Here is a 21,707-nt window from a genome sequence, read left to right as displayed (position 1 = left end):
GGGCTTCATAGACAATTGGGCCACTTTCTGGGGAAAACCCAGTCTGGTAGCGAGACACGGCATCCATCCCACTTTGAATGGTGCAGCTCTCATCTCTAGAAATTTGGCCGAGTTTATTAGCCGACCTAAAGCCTGACAATCCAGGGTGGGGACCGGGATGCAGAGACTCAGTCTAAAACGCCTCTCTGCAGTTTCCTTAGAGCCGCCGCCCCGCTCAAACCACATAGAGACTGTGTTAAGACCACTCCTCTTATTGAACAGAAAAACAGAACTGTCAAATGTGGACTATTAAATATTAGGTCCCTTTCATCTAAATCTTTGTTAGCAAATGATTTGATAACTGATCACCAAAGTGACCTACTTTATCTTACTGAAACCTGGTTACAGCAGGATGAATATGTCAGTCTGAATGAATCAACCCCCCCTCAGTCATAAAAATTATCATGTTCCTCGAAGCACAGGTCGAGGTGGAGGAGTAGCTACAATCTTCCACTCAAACTTATTATTAAACTTTCATCCTCAGAACAATTTTAACTCATTTGAGAGCCTCACTCTTAGTCTCTCACATCCAAACTGGAAAACACAAAAACCAGTTCTACTTGTCACTGTGTACCATCCACCTGTCCCTTACTCAGAGTTTTTAATTGAATTCCCTGACTTCCTGTCTGATTTAGTGCTTAGATCAGATAAAGTTATTATAATGGGAGATTTTAACATTCATGTAGATGTTGAAAATAATAGTCTCAGCATTGCATTTAATTCTATATTAGATTCAATTGGTTTCATTCAAAATGTTAATAAACCCACCCACTGTTTCAATCACACCCTTGATCTTGTTCTGACCTATGCCATCAAAATTGAACATCTAATAGTTTTTCCCCGAAATCCTGTTTTGTCAGATCATTCTTTAATAACTTTTGAATTTAAAATGATGGATCATGCAGCGTTTGGAAGAAAATTCCACTACAGCAGATGTTTATCCGACAACGCTGTTAATAAATTTAAGAAAATGATTCCAGCTTTATTTACATCTATGCCAAGTATAAACATAGTGGAGGGCAGCTGCTTCAATCCCACTCCCTACCAAATTGATCATGTTGTTGACAGCGCTGTAACCTCACTGCGTGAAATGCTTGATTCTGTAGCCCCTCTGAAAAAGAAGTTAGTGAATCAGAGAAGACTAGCCCCATGGTATAATTTACATATTCGTACCTTAAAGCAGGCATCACGAAGGCTGGAAAGGAAGTGGCGTTCCACAAACTTAGAGGAATTTTTTCTAGCCTGGAAAAACAGTCTACTAACATATAAAAAAGCTCTCCGTAAAGCCAGAACTGCATACTATTCATCACTAATAGAGGAAAATAAGAACAATCCCAGGATTCTTTTCAGCACTGTAGCCAGGCTGACAAAAAGTCACAGCTCTGTTGAGCCCAGTGTTACCTTAGCTCTCAGCAGTGATGAATTTATGCGTTTCTTTACAAATAAAATCACAACTATTAGAGATAAAATTCAGCAGATGCTTCCTATACCTGCAATAAATGAATCTTCTACTACAGTAGCTCTTGAATCATCTGTAGGACCTCAGTTATGTTTAGACTGCTTCTCTCCCATAGATCTCTCTGAATTTACATCAGTAGTTGCTTCATCGAAATCATCAACGTGTCTCTTAGACCCCATCCCGACTAGACTGCTTAAAGGCACCCTGCCATTAATGAACTCATCTTTATTGGACTTGGTAAATTTATCTCTAGTATCAGGCTACGTACCACAGGCCTTTAAGACTGCAGTAATCAAACCTTTACTCAAAAAGCCTAGTCTTCATCCAGGAGTCTTGGCTAATTATAGACCAATATTCAACCTGCCATTTATTTCTAAAATCCTAGAAAAAGCTGTTGCTAAGCAGCTATCAGACCACTTACACAGGAATGAACTATTTGAAGATTTTCAATCAGGATTTAGAGCACATCATAGTACAGAAACAGCACTGTTGAAAGTTACCAACGATCTTCTCTTAGCCTCAGATGATGGACTTGTTTCAATACTTGTCCTCCTAGACCTTAGTGCAGCATTCGACACCATTGACCACAACATCTTATTACAGAGACTGGAGCATGTGATTGGTATCAGAGGAACAGCGTTAAAGTGGTTCCAATCCTATTTATCAGACAGATTCCAGTTTGTTCATGTCCATGATGAACCTTCCACACGAACAAAAGTTAGTTATGGAGTTCCACAAGGCTCCGTGCTAGGACCGATTCTGTTCACCCTGTACATGCTTCCTTTAGGATATGTCATTAAGAAGCACTCTATGCTATGCAGATGACGCTCAGTTATATCTATCTATGAAACCTGTTAACACAAACCAGTTAACCAGACTTCAAGCCTGTCTACCTGACATAAAGGCCTGGATGACCAGTAACTTTTTACTTTTAAACTCGGAGAAAACAGAAGTCATTATATTTGGGCCAAAAAATCTCAGAAATAACTTTTCTCAAATTATAGCTACTCTAGATGGCATAACCCTGGCCTCCAGCACTATTGTAAAAAAACCTTGGAGTTATTTTTGACCAGGACATGTCCTTTAACTCATACATAAAACAAATCTCTAGAACTGCATTCTTTCACCTGCGCAACATTTCCAAAATTAGGAACATCCTGTCTCAAAATGATGCAGAAAAAGTAGTCCATGCATTTGTTACCTCAAGGCTAGATTACTGTAACTCATTACTATCTGGATGTCCCAATATCTCCATAAAAAGCCTCCAATTAATCCAGAATGCTGCAGCCAGAGTCCTGACAGGAACTAGAGATCATATTTCTCCTATATTGGCTTCTCTTCATTGGCTCCCTGTAAAATATAGAAAAGAATTTAAAACCCTTCTTCTCACATACAAATCCCTTCATGATCAAGCTCCTTCATACCTTAAAGACCTCATAGTACCATATTATCCCAATAGACCACTTTGCTCTCAGAGTGCAGGTCTACTTGTGGTTCCCAGAGTTTCCAAAAGCAGAATGGGAGGCAGAGCCTTTAGTTATCAAGCTCCTCTCCTATGGAACCAGCTCCCTGCCTGGGTTAAGGAGGCAGACACTCTCTATACTTTAGGCCTAGACTGCCCGAGGACCATCGGTGCACTGAGCTCCCCTACCCTAACCCCCCCCCCCTTCCCTTCCCCTCCCCTCGTTTCTCTCCTCCCACCTCATGTATATTCCACCATTGAAAGTTACTAACCTTGTGCTCTCTCTCTCCCCTAGTTTGTGCTGTCTCCCTCTCTCTCTGTACCTTCTGCAGGTGTCCCTGGTCCTGTAGCTGTATATCACTGATGTGCAGTTACTGGTCCCACCAACCTGCAGTGTCTATTTGTTGTTCTTTTCTCTCTCCTCTATCCACTCACCCCAACCGGTCGAGGCAGATGGCCGCCCAAACTGAGCCCGGTTCTGCTGGAGGTTTTTTCTTCCGTTAAAGGGAGTTTTTCCTCTCCACGGTCGCCAAGTGCTTGCTCATAAGGGAATTGTTGGGTTTTTAGTTTTAGTTTTTGTGAAGTGCCTTGAGATGATTTGTATTGTGATTTGGCGCTATACAAATAAAATTGAATTGAATTGAATTGAATAGTGATGCTGTGCTTAATGAGTACCTCAGACACCAGAAATCCCAGGAGATGGAAAAAGAAAAGCAAGAACCACCATGGAAGGACAAACTCCCTGTAAGTACCATATAGAAGAGTGGCTGGATAAAGCTGGACTGAAAGAGGCACTGATCATGGCAGCACATGAACAAGCCCCAAGTACAAGGTCAGTAGAGGCTGGGGTCTACCACACGCGCAAGTGTCATTTTACAAGTTAATGAGTTTGCCATTTTTGTCCCAACAGTTTTTAAAATGTACAGAGATGCCAATAGAAGCCCCACAACAAAGTTTTGTCTCAGGGCCCCTTGAGTAGTTAATGCAGCCATGCAGTTGTGTGATTATGCTGCATATATTTCACCGCAGGGCCAAGCGTGCTGCAGCTCAGGCGGTGATGGCGGCAAAAACTCGGGTATGGGAGGAGTTTGGTGAGGCCATGGAGAAGGACTTCCTGTCGGCCCCGAAGAAATTCTGGCAAACTGTCCGGCGCCTCAGGAGGGGGAAGCAGTGCTCTACCAACACTGTTTACAGTGGAAGTGGGGAGCTGCTGACCTCGACTGGGGATATTGTCGAATGGTGGAAGGAATACTTCGAGGATCTCCTCAATCCCATCAACACGTCTTCCATAAGGAAAGCAGGGGCCGGGGATTCGGAGGCTGACCCATCCATCACCCAAGCTGAAGTCACTGAGGTAGTTCAGCAGCTCCTCAGTGGCAAAGCACCGGGGGTGGATGAGATCCGTCCCGAGTACCTCAAGTCTCTGGATGTTGTTGGGCTGTCATGGCTGACACGCCTGTGCAACATCGCGTGGCGTTCGGGGACAGTACCCCTGGATTGGCAAACCAGTTTGTGGTTGGTGGTTCCTCTTTTTAAGAAGGGGGACCGGAGGGTGTGTTCCAACTACAGAGGGATCACACTTCTCAGCCTCCCGGGGAAGGTCTATGCCAGGGTGCTGGAGAGGAGGATCCAGCCGGTGGTTGGACCTCGGATCCAGGAGGAACAATGCGGTTTCCGTCCTGGGCGTGGAACACTGGACCAGCTCTACACACTCTCAAGGGTGCTCGAGGGTTCATGGGAGTTTGCCCAACCAGTCCACATGTGTTTCGTGGACCTGGAGAAGGCATTCGACCGGGTCCCTCGTGGGTGCTCCTGTGGGAGGTGCTCCAGGAGTATGGGGTCCGGGTCCTTTGCTGAGGGCTATCCGGTCTCCGTACAAACGGAGCAGGAGCTTGGTTCGCATTGCCGGTAGTAAGTCAGACCTGTTCCCAGTGCACGTTGGACTCTGGCAGGGCTGCCCTTTGTCACTGGTTCTGTTCATTACTTTTATGGACAGAATTTCTAGGCGCAGCCAGGGGTTGGAGGGAGTCCAGTTCGGGGACCACAGGATCTCCAGCGTGCGCTGGGACGGTTTACAACTGAGTGTGAAGCGGCTGGGATGAGAATCAGCACCTCCAAGTCCGAGGCCATGGTACTCAACCGGAAAAAGGTGGCTTGCCATCTCCAGGCCAGGGGAGAGATCCTGCCTCAAGTGGAGGAGTTTAAGTATCTCGGGGTCTTGTTCACGAGTGAGGGAAGGACGGAACGCGAGATTGACAGACGGATCGGGGCATCGGCAGCAGTAATGCGGTTGATGTAGCGGTCCGTTGTGGTGAAGAAGGAGCTGAGCCGGAAGGCGAAGCTCTCGAATTACCCGTCAATCTACGTTCCTACTCTCACCTATAGTCATGAGCTTTGGGTCATGACCGAAAGAACAAGATCGCGGATACAAGCGGCTGAAATGAGATTCCTCCGCAGGGTGGCCGGGCGCTCCCTTAGAGATAGAGTGAGGAGCTCGGTCACCTGGGAGGAGCTCGGAGTAGAGTCGCTGCTCCTCCACATCGAGAGGAGTCAGTTGATGTGGCTCGGGCATCTGTTTTGGATGCCTCCTGGGCGCCTCCCTGGGGAGGTGTTCCGGGCATGTGCCACCGGGAGGAGGCCCCGGGGAAGACCCAGGACACGCTGGAGGGACTATGTATCCCGGCTGGCCTGGGAACGCCTCGCTGTCCCCCTGGAAGAGCTGGAGGAAGTGTCCAGGGAGAAGGAAGTCTGGGTGTCCCTGATTCGGCTACTGCCCCCGCGACCCGGCCCCAGATAAGCGGAAGAAGATGGATGGATGGATGGATTATTTATGTGTATATTATAGTACAGTACCAGTCAATACTGTTGGATACAATTGCACAGGCAATGGCATTTCAATTTGTGTGTCCAAACGTTTGACTGGTACTCTGTATAGAATACAGTATACATAAACAGAATATATATACATAAACACATTTTTAGTAATGATAACTCAAATGTGGTAATCAAACATTTATAATGATGTGACAAACATGTAATGGAGGCAGGGTATATAACAATTTAATAAGCTTTATTATCCAAAATGACATCAGTGCACTAAACTGAACTTCTGTTCACTTTTTATAAATAACTTAAAAACGCAAATAGAACAAAAAAAATACATAACATGAATTAAGAAAATAAAAAAGCAAACTACTGCAAATCCAACAGGGGTAGGTTTGTGCAGAAAGCACAGCTTTCCATAAGTAAACATCTAAAATGAATAAATGATAATTAATAATGAAAAAAAAACTTTGTTTGGGGCAAGCCTATGTAAATGAACAGTTGAACAAACTGTAATTACAAAATTTCAAGTATTTTACCTGCGTTATATGATCTCTAAAAAAAAAAAAGAAGTTAACATCAGCGGCATATCTGTGGCACATTTGCCAATACCAATATATCGATAGGCTCATATTGGCCGATAAAATCAACAAAACAATATATCGGTCAGGCTATTAAATACTAGTGATTTTAATGTTTCTTATAATTATAAGCTCCTCCTTTGCTTGTTGGCACTCACAGAGACATTACTGAACTTAACAAAGCCATAAGCAACTTCGTGGTTATTCAGAATTACCAAAATCAAGCTGAGTGAAGCCAGTATGCCTGAATGAACCAGAATGAATTAAGTTTGGTTTTCATACCGGCTCCAGGCTTTCAAATAACAATGACAGCAGACAGAAGAAGGTGTAGGAAGAGGACAAGCTGTTTGGCGACAGACAGCTTCTTCACATTTGGATGCATCTGGCCACCAGCCGCAGAAGCTCAAACTCAATGAGGAGTCAACTGAGCCAGGCATACTCATCATCCACATCCTTTTCCCAAGTTCTGGCCAAGATGAAGATCTATTTATGGTAAAGAATCAAAGATAATATGGAGGGTTATATATGGAGATCCTTATTTAAGTCTCCAAACAATCTGCTTTCCATCTCACTGACACTTGGGGAGACCACTGATGTTTTTCAATGCATATAAGTCAGGCTGATGGAGAGGTTTCAAACAGGAAGCTTATGAGAATTTCAAACATTGAAGCACCAGCAGTTCACTGAGGACCTTGTAGGAGAGGGTTTGGGGATTGAAAGGGTGGGGGGAGGGTGCACAAAGCTCCTCAATAACTTATTTTAAGACAAATGAAAATAAACTGCATGGGTGCACAAAGAAAGGCTGTTTAACTGAGGAGATACAAGACAGCCTGAATACAGACAGATCCTCCCACAATCACAGTGATTTTTTATCTACACAGTCTTTATCCAAGTTATCAAAGGTCACAATGAAAAAACATAAATTAAAGTGTAGACTAACAGATTGTGTCCGCAGAAAAACTGAACATAATGATGGCCATTTACGCTTTTTTTGGCAGGATGTGGCAGGGACCTGGTTTGCTTGAATTGATTAAAGCTACATTCCAAGCTATATTTTCTCTGGCCGGACTGATGAATTGAATGTTTGTTACAGCTGCAGCAGCAAAAGCTGTGCTTTGCCAATTTCAATGTTTGTACGACCACAGATTCCTCTGTAGGGTGGATTTTGACTGAGGTCTCTGCATTTGGTGGAGCTCTCTCACATACTATTAATATTCTTCAAGCATATTCAATCATGCACATTTTAGAGGCCATATATGACAAAGCAGACTCCAGTAGTTTATGTGAAGATGGAAAACACGAGGCCTTAGATTGTTCTTTGTGGCTTCTTCACAAATATTCTCCCTGACATGCACACAAATAATCTCAATGAGGCTTGAGTTGACATCACTGGGTTCAAAAGGGAGAAACAAAGGGCTGTGGGGAAACAATGCAGGGAGAGAGAAGTCCTTTGATCTAAATATCTGCACTGTGTGTGGGTAAACAGTTGTGATGATGATGTCTTGTGGAGCTCTGTCAGTCTCTGCTCCTGCTGTGAGCTGTTGTCTCATACTGACTGGAGTAATTGATGGATATTTTGAGATGCTAATATAGACTTCAGAAGTGCCTTTGCTGTAAAACCATGGTAACTTCAGTACCTGCATGCACCAGGCAGTGGGGCGACCTAGGGCTGAACAGATAAGCTGTTAAGGCGAGGTGCTCCTTGAAGCTTGGCCATTGATGCTGGGGGGAGGACGGTGGAGAGACAGGCTGACAACACCAGGTTCTGACCAGTCTGCACACCTCTGCTACACTTCCAACTCACAAAATTATTGTCCTGTTGGTCATATCTTTCTGTAAAACTGGTGAAGCCCAACCTAATAAAGTGATATTTTTGCAGTCTGACAGTCTGACGTTGAGAGTCTAACAGGTCCTTTTAGTCAGTGTCACAAGATATTTTGATCTAGAGCTGAAAACAACTGTTGAATGACAGAGAAATAATGAGAAACTATTTTCATTGTTTCATCTTTTTAGCCATGTTTCAAGGAGAGTGAAAAAATTTTTCCTGTTCCTGTTTTTCATTTGTAAGGATGTGCTGGGTTTCTTTCTATCATTACACACTTAGACAAAACAAGACAATTTAGGGCATTGCCATTTTATTCAGTATTTAGTTGCATTTTAAACCAAATGATAATCAATTCTCAAAACTGAAAATTAATCAATGAACTTAATTATTAGTTCCAATCCTTTTGGTATCTGCTAAGGGCGTAACTTGATGATTTATTAGTTGATAACCATTTACTTCACAAAATATCATATAGTAATAATATAAAAAAAAAAAAAAGAGGCCACCTTAATTTTAGAACAGAAGAAGAGTTGTCTTCAAATGTTTTGTTTTGTGCACCCAACAAACCAGGATACAAAGATATGTACTATATACAAACCGTGAAGAAAGTCCTCACCGTTGAGAAGCTCTAACCAGAAAATTTTGGGCTTCTTGGAAATACCTTAAACAACTACCATATTATTGGAACTATAAGTCACACCAGAGACGCTTTCAGTAAAAACAGCCTTGTTGAACAGAAAAAAAAAATATATAAGTTGCTTCGGTGTATAAGTTGCATTTCTAATTGTAATAATTATAGTCTAGATTAGCCTATGAAGAATGTTAGTGAGGCATAACAACAAGTAGAAGTGCATTACAATAATTATTCATCCGTGTGAAGTAATGCTAAACAACTGCACCAGCATTAGGGTGGGGGGATGAAGTGGCGTGTCCATGTCCATCGACAAATGGAATGAATACAGCAGGATTACTATTGAAACAACACATAATCAGTAGGGTAAAACTAACCTGTCTCACGATGGTCTAACCCCAGCACACGTTCCCTATTAGTATTCCCTATTAATATTTCTGCTTTGTCAATCTGAACATTCCAAATTCAAAAAAATTTGATGAGGATCCTTGAGGATCTTGAGGCTTTTTTCACTGAAAATGACTTAAAGGATAAGGAATTTAATTTAAAGTTTTATTTTCTGATGATCTACTGTGATTAATTGACTTGTTTTCAGTCTTGTGTGTAGACAGGTTAGTTTCATCATCAGTAGGGTAAAACTAACCTGTCTCACGACAGTCTAATCCCAGCTCACGTTAGTTAGGTTGAGTCGCTGGCTGTCTAGGTGGTGTCCAGCAAACGATGTGGGCTTCATAGACAATTGGGCCACTTTCTGGGGAAAACCCGGTCTGGTAGCGAGAGATAGCATCCATCCCACTTTGAATAGTGCAGCTCTCATCTCTAGAAATTTGGCCGAGTTTATTAGCCGACCTAAAGCCTTACAATCCAGGGTGGGGACCGGGATGCAGAGACTCAGTCTAACACGCCTTTCTGCAGTTTCCTTAGAGCCGCCGCCCCCCTCAAACCACATAGAGACTGTGTCTGCCCCTCGAACATATAAATCAAATAAATCAGAAGTTAACAGAAGAGGAGTTATTCATAAAAACTTAAAAATGAAGACCACTCCTCTTATTGAACAGAAAAACAGAACTGTCAAATGTGGACTATTAAATATTAGGTCCCTTTCATCTAAATCTTTGTTAAGCAAATGATTTGATAACCAATCACCAATTTAACCTAGTTTATCTTACTGAAACCTGGCTACAGCAGGATGAATATGTCAGTCTGAATGAATCAACCCCCCTCAGTCATAAAAATGATCATGTTCCTCGAAGCACAGGTCGAGGTGGAGTAGCTACAATCTTCCACTCAAACTTATTATTAAACTTTCATCCTCAGAAGAGTTATAACTCATTTGAGAGCCTCACTCTTAGTCTCTCGCATCCAAACTGGAAAACACAAAAACCAGTTCTACTTGTCACTGTGTACCGTCCACCTGTCCCTTACTCAAGAGTTTTTAACTGAATTTCCAGACTTCCTGTCTGATTTAGTGCTTAGTTCATATAAAGTCATTATAATGGGAGATTTTAACATTCATGTAGATGTTGAAAATAACAGCCTCAGCATTGCATTTAATTCTATATTAGATTCAATTGGTTTCATTCAAAATGTTAATAAACCCACCCACTGTTTCAATCACACCCTTGATCTTGTTCTGACCTATGGCATCGAAATTGAACATCTAATAGTTTTTCCCCCAAATCCTGTTTTGTCAGATCATTCTTTAATAACTTTTGAATTTAAAATGACGGATCATGCAGCGTTTGGAAGAAAATTCCACTACAGCAGATGTTTATCTGACAACGCTGTTAATAAATTTAAGAAAATGATTACATCTTTATTTACATCTATGCCAAGTATAAACATAGTGGAGGGCAGCTGCTTCAATCCCACTCCCTACCAAATTGATCATGTTGTTGACAGCGCTGTAACCTCACTGCGTGAAACGCTTGATTCTGTAGCCCCTCTGAAAAAGAAGTTAGTGAATCAGAGAAGACTAGCCCCATGGTATAATTTACATATTCGTACCTTAAAGCAGGCATCACGAAGGCTGGAAAGGAAGTGGCGTTCCACAAATTTAGAGGAATTTTTCTAGCCTGGAAAAACAGTCTACTAACATATAAAAAAGCTCTCCGTAAAGCCAGAACTGCATACTATTCATCACTAATAGAGGAAAATAAGAACAATCCCAGGATTCTTTTCAGCACTGTTGCCAGGCTGACAAAAAGTCACAGCTCTGTTGAGCCCAGTGTTACCTTAGCTCTCAGCAGTGATGAATTTATGCGTTTCTTTACAAATAAAATCACAACTATTAGAGATAAAATTCAGCAGATGCTTCCTATACCTGCAATAAATGAATCTTCTACTACAGTAGCTCTTGAATCATCTGTAGGACCTCAGTTATGTTTAGACTGCTTCTCTCCCATAGATCTCTCTGAATTTACATCAGTAGTTGCTTCATCGAAATCATCAACGTGTCTCTTAGACCCCATCCCGACTAGACTGCTTAAAGGCACCCTGCCATTAATGAACTCATCTTTATTGGACTTGGTAAATTTATCTCTAGTATCAGGCTACGTACCACAGGCCTTTAAGACTGCAGTAATCAAACCTTTACTCAAAAAGCCTAGTCTTGATCCAGGAGTCTTGGCTAATTATAGACCAATATCCAACCTGCCATTTATTTCTAAAATCCTAGAAAAAGCTGTTGCTAAGCAGCTATCAGACCACTTACACAGGAATGAACTATTTGAAGATTTTCAATCAGGATTTAGAGCACATCATAGTACAGAAACAGCACTGTTGAAAGTTACCAACGATCTTCTCTTAGCCTCAGACAATGGACTTGTTTCAATACTTGTCCTCCTAGACCTTAGTGCTGCATTCGACACCATTGACCACAACATCATATTACAGAGACTGGAGCATGTGATTGGTATCAGAGGAACAACGTTAAAATGGTTCCAATCCTATTTATCGGACAGATTCCAGTTTGTTCATGTCCATGATGAACCTTCCACACGAACAAAAGTTAGTTATGGAGTTCCACAAGGCTCGTGCTAGGACCGATTCTGTTCACCCTGTACATGCTTCCTTTAGGATATGTCATTAGGAAGCACTCTATTAATTACCACTGCTATGCAGATAACACTCAGTTATATCTATCTATGAAACCTGTTAACACAAACCAGTTAACCAGACTTCAAGCCTGTCTAACTGACATAAAGGCCTGGATGACCAGTAACTTTTTACTTTTAAACTCAGAGAAAACAGAAGTCATTATATTTGGGCCAAAAAAATCTAACTTTTCTAAAATTATAGCTACTCTAGATGGCATAACCCTGGCCTCCAGCACTATTGTAAAAAACCTTGGAGTTATTTTTGACCAGGACATGTCCTTTAACTCACACATAAAACAAATCTCTAGAACTGCATTCTTTCACCTGCGTAACGTTGCCAAAATTAGGAACATCCTGTCTCAAAAATGATGCAGAAAAAGTAGTCCATGCATTTGTTACCTCAAGGCTAGATTACTGTAACTCATTACTATCTGGATGTCCCAATATTTCCATAAAAAGCCTCCAATTAATCCAGAATGCCGCAGCCAGAGTCCTGACAGGAACTAGCAAGAGAGATCATATTTCTCCTATATTGGCTTCTCTTCATTGGCTCCCTGTAAAATATAGAAAAGAATTTAAAATCCTTCTTCTCACATACAAATCCCTTCATAATCAAGCTCCTTCATACCTCAAAGACCTCATAGTACCATATTATCCCAATAGACCACTTTGCTCTCAGAGTGCAGGTCTACTTGTGGTTCCCAGAGTTTCCAAAAGCAGACTCGGAAGCAGAGCCTTTAGTTATCAAGCTCCTCTCCTGTGGACCCAGCTCCCAGTCTGGTTTCAGGAGGCAGACACTCTCTGTACTTTTAAGGCTAGACTTAAAACCTTTCTCTTTGACAAAGCATATAGTTAGGGCTGACTTCAGGCAACCCTGAACCATGCCTTAGTTATGCTGCTATAGGCCTAGACTGCCCGAGGACCATCGGTGCACTGAGCTCCCCTACCCTAAATCCCCTCCCCTCTCTTCCTCTCCTCCCACCTCATGTATATTCCACCATTGAATGTCACTAACCTTGTGCTCTCTCTCTCCCCTAGTTTGTGCTCTCTCCCTCTCTCTCTGTTCTCTTTTTCTGCAGGTGTCCCCGGTCCTGTAGCTGTATATCGCTGATGTGCAGTTACTGGTCCCACCAACCTGCAGTGTCTATTTGTTGTTTATTGTTGCTGTTCTTTTCTCTCTGCTCTATCCACTCACCCCAACCGGTTGAGGCAGATGGCCGCCCAAACTGAGCCCGGTTCTGCTGGAGGTTTTTTCTTCCCTTAAAGGGAGTTTTTCCTCTCCACTGTCGCCAAGTGCTTGCTCATAAGGGAATTGTTGGGTTTTTAGTTTTAGTTTTTGCAAAGTGCCTTGAGATGATTCGTATTGTGATTTGGCGCTATACATTATGCATCAGATTGTGGCTACAAAAAACAGCTTCCTGAACTGAAACGTGAAGATGACTTGTTTCTGTTGATCAATAAATAAGATTACATTTGCATTATCATTTAAATGCTTATATTTTATGGTAAACTGTAACACCTAATAAATGATTTAGTAACTAAAACCAGTTAACAGAACCAACAGCCAAATTAAACACTTACTCCATGCCACGTTTCATCTCTATAACAAATTTGGAACAGCCAGCTGCAACAAGATGTGAACACAAAGGCGTGTAGAACATCTGTGAACAATTAGAGGCGAACAGAGCAAGCGAGCACTTATACTGCCCATTACACTTCAATAAATCACTAGCTAGGCTTTTCTTGATGTAACATGGCACAGCTTTGATATAGAATCTCAAGGTTGCACTGGAACAGAGCTCAAGCATGGGCACACAGACCATAAATGCAGCCTAGTGAGCACACAGAGGAACCACATTTATCCACAGATATCCCTCAGCAGCTACCTCAGGATGAAATGTTCACAAATGAAACACATTCGTGCACATTTATTCTCACATTTTGCAGCATCCCAAGTTTAAATTAATCAGTTACATTAACTACAATCTTTTTCTTGCTTCACTCAGAGTTTCACAGTGCAGAAAGGGACGTGCAGAGTTTGACATTCAACGGCCATTTTCACGGCTCAGGGAGACCATTAGAAAAAAGTGAGCTGACCAGACATCTGTATTCTGCTCCTTATCTTTGCATTAGTGTTGAGGCTCCAGGCTATGGTAGCTGGTAACACACCCCAAACTGGCAGTTGAGTTGGATCGTGGGTAATGTAGGCACCAGAGTTTGAGAAGGAAGAACTCATGCAATAAAAAAAAGACAATGCATTTGGTTTTAAGACTTTTACCAATTTACCTATTCAGATGAACGATGTTATTGGATCACAATGGTAAATTTGTGGAGCACTCTGAATGGGATCTTTTCAGAAGAACAAATTATTATTTACAGTGGGTACGGAAAGTATTCAGACCCCTTTAAATTTTTCACTCTTTGTGTCATTGCAGCCATTTGCCAAAATTAAAAAAGTTCATTTTATTTCTCATTAATGTACACTCAGCACCCCATCTTGACAGGAAAAAACAGAAATGTAAAAATTTTTGCAAATTTATTAAAAAAGAAAAACTGAAATATCACATGGTCATAAGTATTCAGACCCTTTGCAGTGACACTCATATTTAACTCACATGCTGTCCATTTCTTCTGATCCTCCTTGAGATGGTTCTGCTCCTTCATTGGAGTCCAGCTGTGTTTAATTAAACTGATTGGACTTGATTAGGAAAGGCACACACCTGTCTATATAAGACCTTACAGCTCACAGTGCATGCCAGAGCAAATGAGAATCATGAGGTCGAAGGAACTGCCCAAGGAGCTCATAGACAGAATTGTGGCAAGTCACAGATCTGGCCAAGGTTACAAAAGAATTTCTGCAGCACTCAAGGTTCCTAAGAGCACAGTGGCCTCCATAATCCTCAAATGGAAAACGTTTGGGACGACCAGAACTCTTCCTAAACCTGGCCGTCCAACCAAACTGAGCAATTGTGGGAGAAGAGCCTTGGTGAGAGAGGTAAAGAAGAACCCAAAGATCACTGTGACTGAGCTTCAGAGATGCAGTAGGGAGATGGGAGAAAGTTCCACAAAGTCAACTATCACTGCAGCCCTCCACCAGTCGGGGCTTTATGGCAGAGTGGCCCGACGGAAGCCTCTCCTCAGTGCAAGACACATGAAAGCCTGCATAGAGTTTGCCAAAAAACACATGAAGGACTCCCAGACTATGAGAAATAAGATTCTCTGGTCTGATGAGACCAAGATTGAACTTTTTGGCGTTAATTGTAAGCCGTATGTGTGGAGAAAACCAGGCACTGCTCATCACTGCCCAATACAATCCCTACAGTGAAACATGGTGGTGGGAGCATCATGTTGTGGGGGTGTTTTTCAGCTGCAGGTACAGGACGACTGTTTGCAATTGAAGGAAAGATGAATGCGGCCAAGTACAGGGATATCCTGAAAGAAAACCTCTTCCAGAGTGCTCAGGACCTCAGACTGGGCCGAAGGTTCACCTTTCAACAGGACAATGACCCTAAGCACACAGCTAAAATAACAAAGGAGTGGCTTCGGAACAACTCTGTGACCGTTCTTGACTGGCCCAGCCAGAGCCCTGACCTAAACCCAATTGAGCATCTCTGGAGAGACCTGAAAATGGCTGTCCACCAACGTTCACCATCCAACCTGACAGAACTGGAGAGGATCTGCAAGGAAGAATGGCAGAGGATCCCCAAATCCAGGTGTGAAAAACTTGTTGCATCATTCCCAAGAAGACTCATGGCTGTACTAGCTCAAAAGGGTGCTTCTACTCAATACTGAGCACAGGGTCTGAATACTTATGACCATGTGATATTTCAGTTTTTCTTTTTTAATAAATTTGCAAAAATTTCTACATTTCTGTTTTTTTCTGTCAAGATGGGGTGCTGAGTGTACATTAATGAGAAATAAAATGAACTTTTTTGATTTTGGCAAATGGCTGCAATGACACAAAGAGTGAAAAATTTAAAGGGGTCTGAATACTTTCCGTACCCACTGTACATTATCTCTCAAATACTAAAAAGATTGACTTGCACGTTGAAACTTTTCATTTTGTTTTTCAGGAAACTAGTCCATCTCTTTGTTGCAGCCATGAAGTCATGGTTTTGATGGGCCTCTGTGCCCTCATGACGACAAGGATTTCTTTCTTTATATACAACATTTGTCTGCAATTGGCAAAAACAGCAAACTGCAACATTACATCAACAGCCAATTTGGAAAAAGCATGAAGCATACGTCATTTCTTTTCAAAGTAAAATAAGAAAAATGCAGCCTGCAAACACTAAAGATAAAAGATTCATCAAGCATTTCATAAGAGATCCTCAGTGAAACTTAAATATTTTACTTCCTGCGCTTAGGCCCTGTCTGTGAGCCTATAATTCAAAATGGTTAATGCAAGCCTTCCATCCTTATTTCTTCTGACCTAAAGGTTGGTCTTTGTTCAGAAAACTATGAGACAATGAAAGCAGCATGAGTGCATATCTGGCCATAAACCAACACGCAGAGACCATTAGCAGGGATGTCTTTGCCCTACGTAAAATCTCTGCAGGAGAAATATCTGAAATTTTTAAAATCTTGTTTAATCTTTGAATAGGTATACAGTTAATTAACATTACTAGCACATGTTTCATAGCCAATAAAAAACCTTTCACAAAGGGAAAACAAATAAGAAACAATCCAGTGCTTGTGACTAGAATGCCATTCAGAAAATGTGGTGAGTATCACATTAACTGAAAAGCAGCACTGTTGAAAGTATAATCCAATAACATGCATTTACTGCCAAATATGTTTTTTGCTTCCCAATATGGGCAATGAGCCAATTGGTTATGTTGACTGAAAAATAGCTACAATTTGGAGTAAAGCTGAAACTATTTATCGATTAATTAATCAACAAGAGGAACTGGTAAATACAAACTGATCAACCACAACATTAACACCACCTGCTTAATACTGTGAATGTCCCTGTGGTGCTGCCAAACAGCTCTGAGACTCTACCAGACCTGTCTACCAGACTCTACCAGACCTGTCTGGTAGAGTCTGGTAGAGAGGGTTATCTGACACAAAGGCTAAATGCCAGTTCCTCTAATTGAATCCACAATTGTCTCACCTGCGTCTTTTCCTTGCACCTTAAAAAACATACTTTCCTTTGATCCTTAATCTGAAGCGTCCAATCACAAACTGATTTCCGTTAAAGGGGTGTGTCAATCTGTAACAGACGCCCATGAAGGATGCACTTGTGGTTGTAGTTCCTCCAGGCAGCCCCCTCGCTCTTCAGAGCAAAAATAAGAGTTTTGGGATGTCTTTCATCATGGTGGACTGGAACAACTTCCAGGTCAACCAAGTACCAAAGAGCGAGGACTGATAAAATAATGGAATTTGGATTCACCCCAAGATATCAGTTTTAAGTCCTATAAATTGTGAGGTGGAGTCTCCATGGATCAGACTTGTTTTTCTAGTAAATCCATTACTTCCCCTGATAAACGACACACACACACACACACACACACCTGACCATTCATGTGATGTAAAAAGTAATGTTATTCATCAGAGCAGTCGATCTTCCATTGCTCCATCATTTAGATCTATCGAAGTTTTTTGGCTTCTTTATTCAGTTTGCAATTCATTTTACAATTGGTAATTTAATCTGGATGGAGGCTCCACACCTGCATATGCTATGACCTTCCCCTATCCTACCTCTAACCGTAATTTTGATCAATCAAGGCAATGAGTTCTATGCAGTCAGAAGAGTAAGAGAGCTTTAGTTAAACAGAGAGTACCGGTATGGTAAAGTTGGCAGAAGCACATGCTCCTTAAAAACAGAACAGAAGCAGTAACATTAGTCCTCCATCTCCAGACACAGGACTGTGTTAGCTGATGGGACACTGACTCATAAAGGAAGTAAGACTAGGTAAATAATACAATAATTCAGATGCAGTTTGCAGGATTGTGTGCACATACCAACAGCTTGTTGAGGTTCAGATATAAAGTTATGTGTAGATATAACATTAGCTTTACGAAGCAGGATCTGTCTGTAGACTTTCAAGCACCTTTAACACACAGCAGGCTAACTGACAGCTAAGTTAGGGCAGCAGTGGCACTTGTCAAGGATGGTCATTTTTTCTTGATTTCCAGCTTGTGCACCTGGTATGCACAGTAGTCCACTTTGCATGCTGAACTGTTAATTGCAAAATGCATTTCCAAATTGCATGACCACATTGCATATTGAATTGCCAATTGTAATATGAATCACAAGTTGAATAGAGAAGTCAAGAACTTCCATACTGATGTGATACTCTTGTCGTCATGGACACTCTGACCTGTCTGTGCCTTCACAGCCCCAATCACAGTGAACTGTGATGCTTTGTGTGTTCTGACAGCTGTCTCACACAGCCAGCATTCAGTTTTTCAGTAGTTTGTGCTACAGTAGCTCTTCTGTGGGATGGCACCAGTTTTTATTCTCCACACATCAGTGAGTGTTGGGAAACCATGCCCGGTACAGACTGTTGTTCGGTACAGACCACTGCATCCAGGAACCTGCCTCCAGCTGTGCCATTTTGGAGTTGTCTGATCCAGTCATCTAGCCATCACAGTTTGGCCTTTATCAAAGTCCCTCAGATTATATGCTGCCCATTTTTGCTGCTTCTAACACATCAACTTCAAGAACTAACTGCATTTGACCTGCCAGAGGTAACATGGCTGGCAAGGATGGTTGTATTTTGGCAATCAATTAATTTTTAATGTAAAAATGATAAAACATCCCCTAGATCCAGATTCTTAATTTCATGGATTGCATTTTCACTGTTCTTTGACGTTTTATAGACAATTAATAATTATCATTGGTTGCAGCCTTAACCACTGTACTAGCTTTGTACAACTCTGATGAAAATCAGTCTATATAGTATGTGAAATACACAAATACAAATTAATATACAACTAAAATATTAACGCTTTCAGGTTTTACACAAGAACAAACTAAATTCTTTAGTCACTTCCAAATAAATAAACTAGCAAGTGTCACTGTTGTTTTAAGGGACCACCAACACTTGTTTGGGTCTGGGATTGTAAAGTCTTGCATTTTATGTGCTCAAGAGAATGGCACTGCTTTAGGTGGTATTACCTGTTTTTAGTGGACCATTTGTATTTTCTAGTCAAATATATGTCTATGTTGTCAACATTTTCTGTTCTGTTCATCTCCTGTTCATCTTCACTTTAATCAGGCCCCACTCCTGGCATACTGGCTTACACAGCAACAGCAGCCCAAACATTACCATGTGAGCTGCTCCACACTGTGCTGTGTGCACCAACCTAAGTGATGTGCTCTGACTCTTCCAGCCATGATTGGTTCAGTGCGGTGCTATTTTCATTGTCATTGGCTGTTGGTGCTTTCTGTCAAAACAATGTTGGAATGAGTTGCTAGAGCAAAGTTATATCGCAAGAGGGTGGTAAACATAAACACATACCAAACTCATGCCTCGCTGCTCAGTCTTAATATTCCTGCTGTGTGAATGGCTAGAAGACCTGTCTATATCGAATTAAAAAAACGGCCAACTCTTATCATCGAGATCGACCTTAATCTTATTGCAATGCAACATAAAATTCAAACTTTGGCACAGCCCTATTTACATAACATTTTAATTCCATTATAGCTCAGTTTGTCATGTGGCATAACAGCATTCATTCATCACCAGGATATTTTCACTTTGTGGTAATTTTCACTAAGTGCTAATTAAACTTATAAGCACAGCCCAAGCTATACCAGATTTTTGAGGACAATAGTGATATCAACATTTGAAAGTTGACAATATAATAATAGCAGCATACTGGCTGATAGTATTTTATTACAAATTAATAAATTATATTGATAGGTTTCTTTAGATTTGTTTATTTAAATATGACCGAGATATGTGAACTGAAAATTTTTAATCCTAAATTGCATCAAACCCAGTTAGACGTTTCTGTACAACAAATTCTTGTTTGTGTCCACTTAAGTGTGTAAGTGTGTCCACTTACACTTGGACCAATACATCTTTGATAAGCTGATAAATTATTAGTCTAGCTCTACTTACCAACACTGAATTAGTCCAGGTTCTGTCCAAATGTAAATTGTTAATGTATATGTAAATATTAAACTTTGACTAAATTTCCAAGCAAACACCGAGGAGACTTTTCACAACCACAAACATTTTGGGATCCTTTCCAGGCAAAATACATCAATATATTAAGCTTTGAATAATATTTTGTAAAGTATATGGTTTTCCACAAATAAGTTAAATTACTTTGAAAATTTAAAGAAAAACAAAAACATCTACTTGGCCTCGTGCATTGAAAAAATCAGTCCACAAATAAGAAAATGAAGTTCTCATTTCAAAAGTTTCACTCACACATGATGTCTAATACTTCCTAATGAAAAGTCTATTCTCAGTGTATCTAGGCTGAATATTGCAAATTGCATATTGGATCACAAGTGGCTTCACACTCTGGTGTCAAAAAGCCATCTCTTTATTAGAAATTCAAATATAAGTTGAGAGGAAAGAGAAACTTTGCTGCCTCAGAAGAAAAATGTGATTAAGCCTCTTACTGTCAAACACACCGGACAAATATCTTCTCACACAAACAAGGGACATAAGTGAATTGCATTTATGAGAAGCCTACACTTTAAATCAGGATGTAGCGCTAGGTCAGTGTAAACTAGCAGTATTTTGGTTATCCTCCTATCCACCCTAACTTCATACTGCACAGATCAGGGTGGTTTAGCCTCCACTCCACCCATACCGCAGACATTCACATCTTATTTATCCTCTGGCTTTATCGCTGTGAGGCTCATTTGGTGTCATTTAAGCCTGGTGGTTGTGGAGCATCAGTCTATGGCCACAGGTAGGATTCTTGTAAGAAAGACTGCACGAAATCAATCGCAGTTTATTGCCTTTCCCTTCCACCAGAGTGACATGAAAAATTAACATTAGTATACTGGCGCACCTACTCAGAGGACAGTTCCTTGTCCATGTTCCCCTTTCAGCTTTCAAACCTCAAAACGAGGCCGAAACTGAGACAGGCTGCATGTTAGCCAGTGTGTCACATTATTACAGTTCAATCTGTACGCGGAGGACCGAAACAGAGCTCAGACAAATGTCCTCTTTTTTCCCCCTGGGGACAGGCCCTCCAAACCCAAGCCCTGCATCGAAATGGGTCTCCACCGACACGGGTAACGCTGTTACGCCCTCCCCCACAAACATGGAAAACGTAAAGAAAAGGCAGCTGGCGTTTGATGTAAATAGCATACAAAATCAATCTGTCACATTTTTAGCTTTATCGCCACACATTCCGCTACTTTGCCGGTGATGTTAAAATAATGAAAAGCATCGCAAGTGTCGGCATTCCAGCAAATCCCTCGGCCAAGCTAGCCATCACCGCACATTAGACGGCGTCTCCCCGCTTTAAGAAAAAAAAAAAACTCACCTCATTTGGTTGGAAGCTGACGAAGACGACGCTGCCGTACCATGGCTAATGAAAACAGAAATACACTTGTTTTTGTTCAAAATCTGTCCTTGTGCTCATTTTCGGGCTGCACCGGCTCCCTGCAGCAGCCTCTTCTCGCTCTGCCTCGGCGTTTAATGTTTGGGTTGAGGAAAAGTGATGTCATTGCATGAAATTGCATTACCCGCCCCAGTTTCTTCAGAGGTTGTCCCATGCTGCCAAACATAACTTCACCATATACTTAAAATGTTGCCCGTGTGTGGTTTTCTGTGTGCCTTAGAATATGCTCTGCACGCTTAAAAATAC

General features: G+C 41.4%; 1 protein-coding gene across 2 annotated transcripts in view; it reads right to left on the bottom strand.

Annotated features, from left to right (window-relative positions):
• nckap5l (NCK-associated protein 5-like) overlaps positions 1-21,523 on the bottom strand; it is a 54,768-nt gene extending 33,245 nt beyond the window's left edge. For both annotated transcript variants that reach the window (XM_026332082.2, XM_026332083.2), the window contains exon 1: positions 21,384-21,523. The gene's annotated coding sequence lies outside the window, so the exon portion shown is untranslated. The remainder of the gene's footprint in view (positions 1-21,383) is intronic.
• Between the last annotated feature and the right edge of the window lie 184 nt (positions 21,524-21,707).

The sequence above is a fragment of the Mastacembelus armatus genome, chromosome 7 (assembly GCF_900324485.2).
Source record: "Mastacembelus armatus chromosome 7, fMasArm1.2, whole genome shotgun sequence".
Taxonomy (NCBI): domain Eukaryota; kingdom Metazoa; phylum Chordata; class Actinopteri; order Synbranchiformes; family Mastacembelidae; genus Mastacembelus; species Mastacembelus armatus.
This window is presented reverse-complemented; position numbering and strand designations above follow the sequence as displayed.